The sequence below is a fragment of the Dermacentor andersoni genome, chromosome 9 (assembly GCF_023375885.2).
Source record: "Dermacentor andersoni chromosome 9, qqDerAnde1_hic_scaffold, whole genome shotgun sequence".
Taxonomy (NCBI): domain Eukaryota; kingdom Metazoa; phylum Arthropoda; class Arachnida; order Ixodida; family Ixodidae; genus Dermacentor; species Dermacentor andersoni.
The window spans coordinates 74,225,940-74,237,954 of record NC_092822.1 but is presented as its reverse complement, the minus strand read 5'-3'; the positions used below and the strand labels follow the sequence as shown (position 1 = coordinate 74,237,954).

The following is a 12,015-nucleotide window of genomic DNA, read 5'->3' as shown; positions in this document are numbered from 1 at the left end:
CGCGTCGGTCTTGCAAAGTGCGGTAGTAGTTTGTTGTTTATAATCGTTCCATTAAAAAAAAATTTCAAAGCAAGGAAATTGCTATCTTGTCCCGTTTCTTGCGCAATTCTTTGTAAGTGCCGAGCTTGGGCTGCTGACACCTGAACTGCGGCCGACAGAAGAACAGGCAGGAAGTTACGGAAGCGATAGTATCCCTCTCTATGAATAACATACACTCCTCGTGACGTTATATCTATAGGCAGCGTCTGCTCGAGACTATTGGCGGCGAGGAGTTACGGAGTCGCCATCTATCGGAAGCGCCTCGATGGCGTAGTTTGAGGGATCACGCGGCGCGCTCCTCATAGGTTTTGCTGTCAGCGCTCACTGAAAACATCATGCGGGAGCTCTCCCGGACATTTCTGTAAGTACTTTGGAAACGAGAGAAGTTTTTTGCTGTCTAAATAATAATGTTGGGTAAACTGAAAGCACAGAATCGTTTACTAGACGCTATCTCTTTACCGAATACGTACAGTGAACGCCACTACGCGCGGTAGCCGCAACGGAGTCTCCCGATACCGGCTTCTTGCGTGAAAGGTAGGTAAACGCTGAGAGCAAACTATGTAAAATATGTTCTTATAGTGTTTGTATAACTAAATGTAGCGTTATAGAATGAAGCCTCAATGCAGCGATCGCACAGGTTCGCAGCGACCGACTGCGCGTCTGCAGGCTTGTTCGCGCACTGTTTCGCTTTCGCCACGTGCGCGTTTTCGCACTCTGCCATGTGAGCTTTAGGCCGCAGAATATGAGCATTTGACAGTATACAAGCAACCGGTGTTGCGTGGGCGCTATCAGAGCCAGCTGTTCAAAAATAATTTCATTGTAGAAACTTCGACGCCTACGGGGACAGTGATGTGCCGTCGCGGCGATTCAACCTTTGTTTTTTTCCTTCTAAATTGTTGGACGTTTCAATATTATGTCTCGAGTTGCGTCGCAATGTATGCTTATCGGTGTTCTCAGCGTGCGATTTCCCGCTGCTTCCTTTTCTTTTGTAATCCAGTGCATCAATTCATAACACAAACATGACCATATGCCATGCTTCTTTTTTAATGTGCTTCTTACAGCTCCCTTTCCACTCCAGTGTACTTGCCAGTATCTATAGCATCGACAAGTTCATAGACCAAACCGTCACGACATTAGTCGGGCAGCGGATTCGGGCGAGTGTCTCAGTGCGCGTTTTCGAACATCGCAGACCAGGCGCCGTAGCAGAAATCTTCCTCGCGTCTGTGCTTGCTGCATACCCGAGTTGTAGCCGATGACTGTTTGCCGGTTTTATGTTTCGCGAGCCAAGCTTCACGCAGCTTCTTGTGCTGCGGCTACGTGTGAATAAGGCTGACACCGGACTCCGTTGCGTACGTCCGGCACTGGGGCACCGAGCAGTAGCCTACCATGTTGCGCGCCTTCAAAGGCAGCCACTACCCATTGTAGTGCTTTCAAGCGCTGTAAATTAGACACACGAAGCTTGAAAATCTCGCCACTAAATGAGGACCGCAGCGTACGAGGGAATTTAAACTCTCGTTTTCAGCACGCTTCGGCGCTCCCGAAGCAGTTGACGCGGCCGCTATGTCCACGTGATCCCTCATAGCACGTCATGCCGACGGTGGCGCCAGCTTTTCCAGTGGTGGAGCTCGAGGCCAATAGCTAAAGATTATCGATAAACAAAAATTGCATTGTATTCTAAAGCTCCCGCCGCTGTTGCTTAGTGGCTATGTTTCGGGCTGCTATAGCACGAAGCCGCGGGATCGAATCCCAGCCACGACAACCTTATTTTGATGGGGGCGAAATGCGAAAACATTCGTGTACTTGGATTTAGGTGCATGTTAAAGAACCCGAGGTGGTCAAAATTAATCTGGAGTCCCCCACTACGGCGTACCTTATAATCAGATCGTAGTTTTGGCATGTAAAGCCCCATAATTTAATTTTTATGCTAAAGTACCTAAAGATTCAAGCTCATGAGTTCTGAAGTGTTTTCCCGAAAAGAAAGCCCTATAAACACGCGAAAATACTGCACAATCAGTACCGGCATACGACGCTCTTTTTCTGGCGTGAAATTCACGATGGGGAAGTTTCCGCTTTGTTTTGTCCGCCACCAACCAACTCTCTCCCGCCAAGTAAATGCAGATCGAGTCGTTAAAAGCTCTTCCGTATCATTTTATAACCTATATACACATTTTTGTCAAGCTAAATGTGTCGGTTACGATGTGAATTTTTCTCGTCACAGGTCTTCCCAGTGGACCAGAGGAGCACCTGACGCGTGTATATGAAGGCAAGACGGCGCAAATTCGTGTCCTAGATCTTGACCGCTGTTGCAGAAAATTTGTAATATTGTAAAACATTAACAGTGTATCGATGTTCTGTACAGCTCTGTTTTCGGAATTTATTTTCTGGCTCTTGGTGTTATTATATGTGGTCTGTATTCCCATCTGCAGTAACATATGTTCCTCTCTCTTGCTTGGACCTGTGATGATGTGCAGTATAATATATATATATATATATATAGCGTTTTCCTCGCCGAGTCCTATCACTGACCACTGACAAGCCGTCTGTCTTACGGAGCCCACGGTGTTTGAGAAATTGTTGAATTATACCGAGCAGTTTGTGACCGTATCCAGTCATATACTGGGGGCGAGCTCCACCACTGGAAAAGCTGGCGCTGCCGTCGGCCTGACGATCAGGTGGACACAGCAGCCGCATTGGCTGCTTCGGAAGCGCCGAAGCGAGCTGAAAACGAAAGTTTAAAAGTCCCACCTGCGCTGCATTTCTGATGAAGTGGGGATGTTTTCCCGCACCGGGTGTCTGCTTGACAACACTCGAAAGTATTGTAATAAGTAGTGGCGGTCTTAGAAGGCTTCCAACATAGGTTACGGCCCTGTGCCGCAGTGCCGGACGTACGCAACGTGGCACGAGTCTATGTTGTGCACTTCCTCTGGCACAGCTCGTTGCTGAGACACAAAGTCTCGCAACTTCTTTGGAATGAACACGTGCCCGCGGGACAAGAAGCTGCGTCAAGTTTGGATCGCGAAAATTAGAACCGACGAGCAGCCATCCGCTACAACTCGGTTGTGCAGCAAGCACTTCCGTGAGGAAGATTTCTGCTACGGCGCCTGTGGTGGTGGTGGTGCTGAAACGTCGGGGTTACGATGTTCGGTGAGTGACAGAAATCACGCACTGAGACGCTCGCCCGCGCGCGCTGCCCGGCTAATGTCATGAAGCTTTGGCCTTTGAACTTCTTGATGCTAGACACTGGCAAGCTCACTGGAAAGGAAAGGGAACGGTAAGAAGCACGTTAAAGAAAAGCATGGCATATGCTCTTATTTGTGTTTGCACCGAACAATGAATATATACTGGATTAAGAAAAAGAAGCAGCGGGAAATTGCTCGCTGAGAAGACCGATAAACGATGCAACTTGAGAAATAGCGACATTGAAACTTCCAATAATTTAGGCGAAACGAAGAAAAAAAAAAGGTTGAATCGTCGCGACGGCACATCACAAGTTGCCGTATATATGCGTCAAAGCACTACAGTTATAAGGAAGTTATTTTTGAACATATTTGATAGTTTCCACACAACAATGGTAGCGTGTGCACTGTCAAATGTTATATGCTGTGGCATAATTAGGCTCACGGCACAGTGCGAAAACGCGCTCGCAGCGAAAGCGAAACATTGTGCGCGGACATGCCTGCAGACATGCCTGCAGACACACATTTCAATGAGGCACTTTGGCATGACATAAGCAATTGCTTGCGACCATGGCTTAATAATGGTCAGAATATTGGGCTACTCCGTTAGAGGTGCGGTCAAATCATCGGTTACGCTTTGTTTATAAATAGGCAGACTCCTCCCACTTCCGTGGTATATGTATAACAGAAAACTCGAGGTGCGTTGAGCATGCACAGACGCGTCACAGTGGACACGAAGTCGTAAAAGAGATACGAGGCATAGAAACACCTCTTTGATAAATGAGAATGCACGAGGTCGCGCTACATGCTCAGCTGTCGCGAGGCGTCACAATCATCCCAACCTTAGTTAGCAGTGCTAAGTCCTGGCCTAGCCTTTTTTTTTTTTTTCATAGCGTAATGAGTCTAAAACCTTAAAAAAAGAGGGGAAAAAAAAAGAGAGAGAACGTTTCAATATGGCACTGTCTAGTTTATATTACTTTGTTTTAACAGAAGCTGACTGAATAAGCCTGCGCGAAAGAATTTCTAATACCCTGACCGCAAGTGCGAAAATCGCAGCTGGCGCATGCAGTGAAACGACAATGCGAAGTTCGCATTCGAGGAAATCGCAGCATGTGAAACAGGCATAACAGTAAAAAATACAAGTACAATAAGTAGTCTCACTTTGAGAATGCAGTTTAAAAAAAAAAAAATCGCTGCAAAACTGCTGCAAGGTTCAAGAAGCAGGAAAGTGATGGTTTGACCGCGAATTGATAAGATACGTACACGAGTTGTACCGACGTAACATGGCGTTATAATGATTGATTTTAGGGACGAGTAACACACTGTCGGAGGGACGTAGTAAAACTGCTGGGTTGAAGGTGGGACGGGTTAACAGCGGATAAAAGTGGAAGAAGCTATAAAAGAAAGCGCAAAAAAGTTATACACATGAATCGAGGCATAGGACGAGGACGGGCTGAAAAAAGAACTAATGAAGCGGATGACAACAAAAGTGCCAAAGAGAATTAAGAGACCACAGCGTCTTGTCAGACAATACCGACGAGGCAGAGAGAAGATGAAAGTTCTTGTCGGGCCACCTTGGCTACTGTTTTGCTCGCATCCTGTTATTTTTCTCTCGTAAATATTGTTAAATACACGTTTTTGTACGCAAATGTTCCAGGATAAAGAAAAGATTGCAGTCCGAATTCGGTTCTAAATGTATGAGTGCTTTCTCGGCTTACCACGTTTCGAGGCAACGAACTCCTTAGTTTAGTTATGTAATTGAGTGAGAATGCTCCGGAGCTCGTTCTTACATACACATAACAACCCCGAGTTATTACCGTCATAAACAAGATAATGTTTTAAACAGCCGCGCTTAAGTGTGAATAGCCTGTAAGGAACACTTTAGGAACAAGAATATAAGGGCTGGTAATTATCTTTTGCGGCAGTCTATAGCTGCACGTCTCGTATTTAACCACTGACAGGTCGAGGAAGATTGGGAGGCACATCTCCCCCGGAGGCATACATGGACGCGCGTCCGTCCCTGTGTGTTCTGCAGTTTTAGAGCGCTATAGCATTTTAGAGCGTTATACTCCAGCACCAACTGCGTACTTTGCGCGGTCTCGCGCGCCTTATCTTGAAAGCGATCTGCAGGCGGTTCATACCTTTGTGCGTGCGGTATAAACAGGGTGATTTACGTAACTTTAACCAATGATTTAAAAAAAAAAGGGAGGGGGTTTAGCCGCAGCTGAATGAAACCAACGGCATCTATAGTTTGCCTTCATGTGACGCTCCTTAGAGTTTTTTTTTATATTCCGCTTAATTAGTTAATCAACTAAGATCAATTATGCAAAATTTTAATATTCACTTTAGGGCCGAATGCGTCTCGTTGCGTTGTAGGGAGGTTCAGAAACGACTGATCCAATTTTTTGTGTGTGCACGCCAGCGTGCACGTACATCCAGCGTAAGTGCAGTACCGGAGGACCTTGTGCACGAGATGACATGCGCGACAAACTTGCAGGCAGCGAATCTTCCTTCGGTGTATGTCGTTGTAGGCGTTCGCGAAGCTGTCGTCGCCTCTGTCGTTGTTCGAGGAAGGATGCCTCTTCAAGTAAGTCATTTTGCAGGGCTGCAAAATGTTGCTGCGTCGCAGCGGCGTTTCCAGGTTAGTGTCGCGCTCGCAGCGGCGAGGGTAGATGGAACGGTTGGCACGCCTCCTCGTTCCGCGCAGTCTCTTCACTGCACTAACAGTATTGCTGTGGCGAAGAGGCATTACCGGGTAGTGTGTCAGGAACGGGGCGGGGAATAACCTTGATAGGACATGTTCCTTGCTTGTGAGTAGGTTACCTGGACTATACTTTGATAAACTACTAAAACGGTGTGCTGCTATAAAATACTCTTTCACCAGCATCTTTCGCGAGGCCGCCTATGTAATGCATGGCACGAAATTTCGAATAAACTGAGTTGCTTCACGATATTCCTGTACCCTCCGATCGTGGCCATTATATTTTGTCCCTTTCAGGAACTAACGTCGCTGAAGGCTTCATGCCGAGAATAGTTTGGCCATTTCGCCCCACTCCTCTCCAGTGCTGGCTCACTCCATGACATGCTCTGTCACCGTGTATTTTTTCAGAAAACCTTAGTGCTCCAAGCACCAGGCCCGTTCAGTACCCGTAAAGAAATGAAAGTGATAACGAACATTATGCCTCTTCTTCGAATTAAGCTGCGGATGATTTGAATGCACAATAAGTATGTCTTCTCTTCACCTCTGCTCTCCCCTCTCCCTTTCTTTGACAATAAATTTCGTCCCTGGATGATTTGGACAGTTCACAGAGTCTTCAGGAGTTGAAACGAGGAGATGGGACCAGGGCCGCGGTTCCACGGCAGTGCCTTTTTCCGATACTATTCCTTTTCGCGCTTCGTCTGTGGTCAGAAAGACGCTCCACCCCGTTATCAGGGGGATCAGCCGTCCGTGAAAGGTAGGTGATAAGAGTGGCATAGAATCAAGCGGAATGCATCGCTACAAAATCGTGGCCCTGCAGACCACGTCTGCAGCCCGAATGAAACCTCTGGAAGGAAATTTCATTCGCCCGAATGGTATTACGGGAAAACGGCTATATATGGGACGAACTAGAGCGCTTGTGTCCCGTCAGAGAGAGAGAGAGAGAAAAAGAAACGTCAGCTTCGCCTAAAAGGCGATGCCTTGACAGCGACAGCAAATTATTGGACAACTACACGAAGTAATGATTGTCGTAAATTGCAGTGAACATTCTCTTAGTAATTAAATTAACAGGCATGACGTCACAGGCGAACAGATCTCGCTCGCTGTCACAACGCTGGCGTGATGAAGAGCGCCGGCAGCAGAGAGCTAGGGGAGCTATCGCTTCGCGCTACCTCTCGGTTAACCACGTCTTCGAAGCGTAAGATTACGCGACCTACACCACTGGGAATATATAGTGCACGTGGAACCACAAGCCATCTCGGCTCTCCCTGACGTTGCACCCACGGCGGATTAGGTTCACAATGCGGCACGCGGGCCGCCTGTGCGCTCAGCCGCACTGTGCGCCATGCACAGCCGAGCTAGAGGAGGAAACACGGGCTTTCCTCCCATAGCACCTCCAACCACGGCAGGACTGGAAGGACGCGAGTCCGCGTAGTCCAGTCCGCGGCCGGGCTCTTAACATTGGGCACGTGAGAAAACAGCTGGCATCAAGCCTATGCAATGCCTCTTTACATTGGCCTATGTACCATCCTTCTCGGCTCACCCTCGCACGCTTGCCCTCGCACCCACGGCATGCGGTACGCGATAGGACCGTATCGCACTTGAAATGTATACGGAAGATCACGCTACCTGCCACTTTAGTTGTCGCAGACCGACGAATAATGACACGTTGTTACTGCAAATTTGTTTTATTGTATCTATATAATTGGAGGTTATCCTGAAGTTCATGTTCGTGGCAGGGCGAAGCATACGCAGAGCGGGTCCATGTGTGGTACGTAATGAAAAAATCGCCTCCGGTTGGCGCTACGACATGTGAAGAAAAGACCAGGAAAATCCAGAGGGGGGAGGAGGAGAATTATCAAAGGTGCACGTTATAGGGGCCCTTTTTTGTACTATTCCTTGAATTGTTTAAATAAAACTCACTTTTTGATTGATTGATTTGATTGATGTACTACGAAATACATCGGCGTTCCAGTTGACAGTTTCCCCAAAGTGTGAGTCGAGGCGAACTTAAATGGAACGTCAACACATCTTTAAGGCTATTTTGAAGGCGGATATTTCGAAAGTGGCACTATACTATATTTCCCCTGTTTATCTCCACACCGGGACTGCGATGCATGCTCCCGTTTTCCGGTAACTCTGGCAAGAAACACAAAATACCTTCGACGACACGCTTTCATGGAACGTCCATATTGAAAAGCTTGCACGGTGTTTACGTGCTGTGTGCGCTCATTTGTATGCCCTACATCTTCATGCGATGCAAATGTTCATAAAATAGTTTAAAATCACTTGGCGAATCGACCACAAGGTACGGAATAACAATTTACGGCTTTGCTTCTTCTGGTAGACTTACGATAATCAACCGCATCCTAAAAAAAAGAACAAATGTCTATAGCCTCACTTATGGCCCACTTGGCCATGGGGAGGATGCCTGAGCATATACCGGTCGATCGGACATGTCTGGCGAACAACAAGTTCTGTTTGACGCCACGTGTACATATTGTTTTCTACTAATTTCAAAAACTTGAACGTGAAATCTTGCTGCTTTACGTCAGATAGAAAAAAAGAAAGAAAAGGTGTGCCTAGCGTGTACACATGAGAGGACTCGTGCTTTATACGCGCCGGGTAATTTTAATAATTTTAATGACAATGAAAACACATGGATCACTTAAACAAATAAAACAATTGATTCATAAGGTCATGGGCGATATGTGATGCCCAGATTTGTTAAACTTTTCCTTCAGCATTGTGTAGGCATGTGCACAATGACGGAGCACTTTCAGAAGACGGCTATATATATATGTACTTTTTCTAATTTTGTTACTTATCGGAACTGTTCGTGCTAACCTGATTGCGAAGTTATATTTGCTGTTAATGTCTTTCTTTTTAATCTTTCTTATAGACATATAGTATGTGCTTGTCTATTTACTATCACAGTAAGCAATCTTTTTTTTTGTAACCAATTTTTTTTTATGTGCCAATGCTAGTTTATTTTAATGTTTTATTAAACCGTTGTGACCACGTATTAGTACTAGCCGGCTGCCCAGCCTCGCACACAAGCAATGTTGCTTATGCGGGCTGGACATGTAACTGCGACGCGAAGGTTATTGTAATGAAGATTATTGTATAGACCTATAATTTCTGTAACAGCAGGAGTTTGATGTGGGCGAGCAAACATGATTTCACTACTGCTCGGCTTCAATACGTTGTGTTCTACACAGCATGCTCGAGGTTGTCTCGCAGAGCGCTTGTGGCTCGGGCACCGGTAGCGTATATCATAATGAATGACCCGTGCTTCGTACATAGGTGAGCCGGCTTCAGACACCGAACTTGTAAACAACGGCTGCTCACTCTACCGTGTGTCACTTTCTTGTCCTGTTTCCTGGCACTGTTTTTAAATTTAGAACGGCATCTGATGGTAAAATTTATCAAATGTCTTGATGTAATCTAAAAAGAAAAAAACTATCATAGGTGTGCGGCAGAATCTGGCGGAGTTTCATCAAAATGTAGAGCGTGCATGGCACTCATACCGAAACTGAAACTGGTTGAAACTGAGAAGTTGTTCGCTAGAGGACGAGGCGTTCGCATTCGCGAATCAACACACCGGGCAATGCGCCGGGCTATTCGCGGGAAACTGCCTGGCTGCCTCCTGCCGGCGAAAACTTGTGCGCCTCGTTTGTAACCCATAGTTGTGTGCTGCTCTCGCCGTTCATGGTAATCGTGTTGGTGGTGGTGTGTGCTTGTCGCCGTTTTCTCCCCAACGCCTGCCATGAGCGCCTGCGTGTGATTTGAACACGACAGAGCACCTCGGAAACGAAAAGTGGTTGCATTCTTCTGCGTGGCAAGGTCAGTAGAGGCGTCCTTTTTGCAAGTCAGCGGGCGCCCGGAATAAACAGCGTCCACTCAAGTTCGGTATAATGGCGACCTCTGTGCACTTGTGCTCGCGCGAGAAGTCATTGTTTGCCGGCTGCCGCGGCGATGCACGCTGTGTGCGGCTCGCCGGAGTGCGCTGCTTCCCGTGTACGAGCCCAGGGCTTAAGCCCGCGCGCTGCTCGCCACGCCGGGTTCGCATCGTAAAGGGCCGGAACCGTCGGTCAAGACGGTTAGGCCTAATACATCGCCGAGAAAAGCCGTCACGCGTGCGGTGCGGGAGCCCGGAGTCCCGACTCGTGCTCGCGCCTCGGTCGCGAACGCGGTCGCAGTGCCCGAGATGTGCGAGCAGCCGTCCGCAGGTAGGCATCGAGTGGGATTTGTCGGCGCACACCGACGCGAGCTTTCCTCGCTCTGGCCACTCGCTCCCCCTCCACTTTCCGAAGCTCGTTGTGCGAGCGCAGTGCGAGGAGCAGGGACGGCAAAACGCACCGAACCTTCTGTGGCGTCTGGTTCATTGGACCCGCCGCCTATACAAAATAGCGAGTTGTGATCTGTGTCGCTGTCGTCCTCCCCCACGAGCCCGTCGAGTCGTTGCGTTGCCTTGTGCGTTCTCCAATTGCGCGTGCCAAGTGACCGCGACGATTGTTGAACCTATCGGGCCGCTCTTGTTTTGCTAGTGGAGGAAACAGCTGACGGCCTCGCGTCGCATTTACGGCGTATTGGCGCGCAAAATTTGCCTCCGTGGGCACGCTCCCTCGTGGGTCGTAGGAACTGCGCCGCTGGTGTTGCGCCAAGATGTGCGTACTTGGTGCCAACCTCGTCGACGGTGAGAGAGCATGCGAAACTCGCCCTTTGTGTTTGACAAGGAATACTGCACTTTTCCAACAGTTGCCTCTTTATTGACTGGATTAAGCCGTGGTTGGCGCCTTTCGCTTTCGGCTAGCGGTCTACGCGCTTCGCCTCGGTGTTAAACGAGGACCCAATTGGTAATAAGCACGCGGGAACAATCGCCTCTGCCAAGGACATTTTCGAAACGGTAGCGTGCGCCTTTCGTAGTTACATTCCTGAATGCCGCAGCGAGAACCGGCGCCTTCTCTGTTTGTCGAGTGGCGCAATGACTTTCGCCTCATTGTGGTGGGACGCACTTCCTGCGCGTTGTCGCGCTTGGCACCCTCGATGTAACGCCCTCCTAGTCGTCGTCTACACTAAGCACGCCCGACAGCTCGGGCTCGAGCCTATCATATCACGCGAGCAACGCGGTTTAAAGGTTTATATTGATAGGCTGGTACTGTTGGGCGTGTTGAACTGCATGTTTTTTTTTTCTTGGTGTGGGCGACTCTTCAAACAACGAAACGAAAGTTGGGTTTGCCTTCCGAATGTTCGCTGCGTCGTTGCAAGTTACCACCGGTGTTTGTAACACTTCAAATTTGGCCCTTTCAAGAAATATGCATAGAATAGTGTCACCTCAGTTGTCGAATATGTTTCGACTTTTCATGCTTTTCATTTTTGCATTGCCTGTAGCAGAAACAGCAGGCATTTCATCACATGAGAACACGGCACGTGAATATTCTGAGAACCCCCCCGCCTTGCATTTAGCTGTTCTTATAGGTGGACTCACTGGTCATGTTTCTTACCTAGACTGCTTGTACAACTGTTTCACATTGCTCAGGAATGGCTTGTGCTTTTGTTATCTCATGACACACTCGCAAACCATGTGCCAAGTAGCTGTGCAGCTGCTGGGGCAGGAAGCTGACGTTGACAAGTGGTTGGCTGCATCACGTCATGCCCTGGACATAGGTTTCTCAGAGGTTCTGCAACACGTACTGTTGTCAGGCATGCATTATTAAGGTTTCTGTTACCTGTACCATGCTTGCAGATAAGTTTCAAGTGCATAATGTCTTGAGTTTTAATGCTGTTACATTTGCGACGTACGGTATTTGTGGTAATGTGATTCACACCATATAGGCCAGCTTAAAGAACCAACTATATTCCAATTATTTTCCTTTTTTGCTTCTTCAGTGGTCTGAGCAACATTCCATCTACGTTATCAGATAAGCACAATTGGCTGGTCGTGAGGGGTGGATGATAGAAATATCATTGCATTGTAGTAGCCAGAAACACTTTTCTCATTCACTGATACATTCACTACACAAGCAATGTATAGGTTAAGAGGTTAACCTATAGGTTAACCTATAGGTATAGGTTAAGTGCATGGCTTTCTCATTACCA

At 47.7% G+C, this 12,015-nt stretch overlaps 1 protein-coding gene across 6 annotated transcripts in view; it reads left to right on the top strand.

Moving 5' to 3' along the window:
• The first annotated feature begins 9,585 nt into the window (after positions 1–9,585).
• HUWE1 (HECT, UBA and WWE domain containing E3 ubiquitin protein ligase 1) overlaps positions 9,586–12,015 on the top strand; it is a 177,029-nt gene continuing 174,599 nt past the window's right edge. For all 6 annotated transcript variants that reach the window (XM_055069222.2, XM_055069223.2, XM_055069225.2 and 3 more), the window contains exon 1: positions 9,586–9,759. The gene's annotated coding sequence lies outside the window, so the exon portion shown is untranslated. The remainder of the gene's footprint in view (positions 9,760–12,015) is intronic.